Source organism: Schistocerca serialis, chromosome 8 (genome assembly GCF_023864345.2).
Source record: "Schistocerca serialis cubense isolate TAMUIC-IGC-003099 chromosome 8, iqSchSeri2.2, whole genome shotgun sequence".
In the NCBI taxonomy this organism is placed as follows: Eukaryota; Metazoa; Arthropoda; class Insecta; order Orthoptera; family Acrididae; genus Schistocerca; species Schistocerca serialis.
In genome coordinates, this window is record NC_064645.1 from 123,339,248 (window position 1) to 123,343,392 (window position 4,145).

Below are 4,145 nucleotides of genomic sequence, written 5' to 3' on the forward strand. Positions count from 1 at the left end.
GTAGGCAAGGAGTTAATGTGGCATTTGTATCTTCCAGACGTGCGTACGGTACATATGAAAAGGTGAAATATGGCGACATTGCTTGCAGTTGCGTCCAAAAAGGACCAACGTGCTGTTGTTCTTTTCTTGGCTGCCGAAGGCCAGACACCGATAGACATCCAGCGTAGCATGAAAATATATTTGGGGCAGCACGTACGTCGGAATTCAGTTTTGTGGAATGATGCTCCAGGTTCAGTGCTGGTCGCGATTTTACACAAGATTACAGTCGCTCTGGGAGGCCAGCCTCATCCACTGAGGACAACAAGAAGTGGGCATCCGCTCTGTGGTCTTGATTTTTCCTCATGCAATGTTCACGCCTTCGGTTCATTCAAGAAAGGCCTGGATAGGTTGTAGATTCCTGTCGGACGAGGATTTGCAGCAGGCAGGCAGACTTCATTATGCAGCAAATCATGGTGTTTTACCAAATCGGTATCTTCAACCTGCTGCAACGGTGGGATGGTTATTTCAGTGCCCGAGGCGAATCTGACTGTCTGGCATACAAATTTTGACTGTATGGGCTTCCAACGGAAATTTTTGATCGCCGCTCACATCTAGTGTTTATCATTTCTGGAAGTTTCTCGAAATTTCTTGTTGCATATTGTCAAATATTCGATGTTTCCACAAACAGCAGCACTCTCCGTCCAACAAAGAGACCTGTATTGTCTGCTCCTTGGTGCCCAGTAATAGACGTGCTTTCAGTGCCAGGTGATTTACTTAATGTGCGATGCATGTTTCGGGTTTGGACGTGATTGTGGTTATGACGCGACGGTACTTTTACATGCAAGGAATTCAATCTTTTTTGTATGTTTTACCATTATGCTTAGGATCGAAGTTTTCATTTACTATTCATAAATATTCCACATGCCCTCCTTTGGACACAAGTCAAACATCAAGACAATACTCAAAATCGTCCAGTACTTTTGCGGGAATATCTATTGTTACTGTGTTAACTGCTGTTGCTGTTCGGCTTCGCAGTTCGCACAAAGTCGTGGTAAGGGAGATGGGAGGAGCCTGTCACAACGTCCTCCTCCCGCCCTCCCCCCCCCCTTCCCCCCCCCACAAAAAAAAATAAGCTGTACTAAAGGAAAATGTGACCTTGGAAGCTAATGATGTAATTAGTACTTTTTTTGAGTCATCACTCTTCCGACCGGTTTGATGCGACCGCCAAGAATTCCTCTCCTATGCCAATCTCTTTACCTCAGAGTAGCACTTGCAAACTGCGTCCTCAATTATTTGTTGTTTATATCTCAATCTCTGTCCTTGTCTACAGTTTTTGCCCTCTACAGCTCCCTCTAGTACCATGGAAGTCAGTCACTGATGTCTTAGCAGTTGTCCTATCTACTGTCCCTTCTCATTGTCAGTGCCGTCCACACATTTATTTCCTCTCCGATTCTGAGCAGAACCTCCTCGTCCCTTACTTTATCAGTCCACCTAATTTTCAACATTCGTCTGTAGCACCACCTCTCAAATGATAACGTTGGAAACTGAAGAAGTGAATTAAAATTTGTGCTGCGGCCGGGACTCTAACCCGGGTCTTCTTGCTTACTAGGCAGATATGCTGACCGTTACACTACCACAGCATTATGGTGAACACAGGTGCACGAACTATCCACGTCAAATACCCTCCCCAACACAAACTCCAATTCACATCTCCCCTTATATTGTCACTATTAGCAGGGCTCTCCGACATTGGAATATCACCCCAGCATTGGACGTGGGGGGCAAGTGCTATCCTACATGTGATCGTATAGATCTTAAATTAAATTTTCCCTGGTAATAGTGGCAATATAAGGGGAGAGGTGAATTGGAGTTTGTGTCGGGGAGGGTATTTGAATGGGGTAGTTCGTGAAGGTATAATGGCCATAATGCTGTGGTGGTGTAATGGTTAGCGTACCTGTCTATTAGCGCCGGCACGGTAGCTCAGCGTGTTCAGTCAGAGAGCTGGTTGGCCTCTGTAATGAAAAAACTGAGTGGAAGGATCAACAAACGAACTTCAATGGAAGCCATGAGACGTCCGCACCGACCAAACACAACTATCAACAACGAAAAAATTGCAACACAAATTTTAATTCACTTCTTCAGCTTCCAACGTTATCGTAGATAAATTAGAGACTTAAGGAAAATTTAATTTAACCTCTCAAATGATTCGATTCTCTTCTGCTCCGGTTTCCCACAGTCCATGTTTTACTACCATACGATGCTGTGCTCCAAATCTACGTACTCAGAAATTTCGTCCTCAAATTATGGCCAATGTTTGATACTGCTAGACTCCTCTCGGCCATGAAGGCTCTTCTTGTCAGTGTTAGTCTGCTTTTTATGTCCTCCTCGCTCCGTCCGTCATTGGTTATTTTGCTGCCTAGGAAGCAGAAGTAGCTAGAAGTTTTCAGAGCCTAAATTTGCGAGCGCCAGTATGACCTCCGCAGTGCTGGCCTAGGTTGCTGCAGAGCCACGCCCACCCTGTTGGCCAATTAGTGCTCGCGATCGCACTACAAAGCCCGGTGCGCTGCAGCTCTGCTTTCATTTGTGTAGTCGCCGTGGTCTCATATCGTTTGCTTATGACCTCGTATTTCACTACGCTTTAGGTATTTGCTTTTGAATTACCTCTCTGATCTATGCTACGCTGTCCTCCGTTGTCTGTTTTCCACTTGTTGTTGTCCTCCTGTTCCTATTCGGCTAACCGCTGCTGATGGTCCCTGGCTAGTCAACCAGTCTCTGCTGATTCTTTGAGTTGTCCCCAACCCTTGTCAGATTCCAATGAAAATAGTCTGCAACAATAAAATACTTAAAAATCGAGTGAGAAATTTTCCACACGCAGGGCTACTGAGAAATAACTGTTTCAGGGAAAATAAATTTTTAATGTCACACGCTTTTAAATCAGATTGTGAAGTATAAAATAATTCCTCCTAATTCCGTACTGATTCCTAATCCCATACGGTTAATTCAGAAAATTATTGACTGTGAAATTTTAATAGCTATTAAAATAATTGTAAGATACAAAATTTGTGGTGTACGTGCAATTAAGAATAGTAAGGACGCGAAGTAATGATAAACCAATTATGAATAACATTCGCCGCGTGTTTTTCGTCATCAATCTTTTATTTTCATAGGTAGTAAAAATACACGATTGCAATACTTAAGAATTATGTTCATGGTGTTAGGAACTGTGTGACGCTAAGAGAAATTCTTTTTATATTTTTTTGGCCGGTTTAAACATATGTCCTATTAAAAAGTTGTTCTTGTTTAAATAATCATTTTCACTGTGGTCATTTCGTGCACTATGTATGGAAGTAATATATTAACCGACTCTCATTAGAAAGTTCGTCCCCAGGATTTTAACAGTAAACCTCTCTGTGATGCATAACGCCTCGCTTTCCTCTGAACTTCTTTGAGCACTCGCAGTTAACATACCCATGTTCAATCTTCTCTATCTCTTCTATTAATCCAACCAAGTGACGACACAAGACTGATGAACGATACTATAGTCACTGTAATCGTAGCAATTTCATGAAAGTAGACATTGTATTGTGTAGAAGATTGAAGAAAAATCAGATAGATTTGTCGATCTGGTAAAAACGTTCGGTAATGTGAAATGGTGCAAGATATTCGAAACCGTTAGAAAAGAGACGTAAGACGTAGTGAAAGACGGGTAATATACGATGTGTATAAGAACCAAGAGTAAACATTATAGTGGAAGACTAAGAACGAAGCATAGGGATAACAAAGGATGAAAGACACGGATGTAGGTTCGCCCGTACTCTTCAAGCTACACGTGGAAGAATATGGTCATAAAACGAAGGTTAAAGAGTGGGCTGAAAAGACATCAGTGGTAAGATTCCCTGAAGACATTACTATCCTCAGTGAAAGTGAAGAAGAATTCATGAATTGAATGGAATGAACTGGCTAATGTGTACAGAATATGGATTGAGAATAAATAGTAGAAAGACGAAAGTAATGAGAAGTAGCAGAAATGAGAATAGCGAGAAGCAACATCAGCATTGAAGATCACGAGAAGAAATTTCTGGTAAATATTTCTGGAGCATAGCGTTGTGTGGTATTGAGACATAGACTGTGGGAAAACCGGAACCGAAGATAATCGAAGCTTTTGA

General features: G+C 42.1%; 1 non-coding gene across 1 annotated transcript; it reads right to left on the bottom strand.

Annotated features, from left to right (window-relative positions):
- Positions 1-1,546: 1,546 nt before the first annotated feature.
- On the bottom strand, positions 1,547-1,619 carry Trnat-agu (transfer RNA threonine (anticodon AGU)). The gene has a single exon. It is a non-coding gene; the product is annotated as a tRNA-Thr (tRNA).
- Between the last annotated feature and the right edge of the window lie 2,526 nt (positions 1,620-4,145).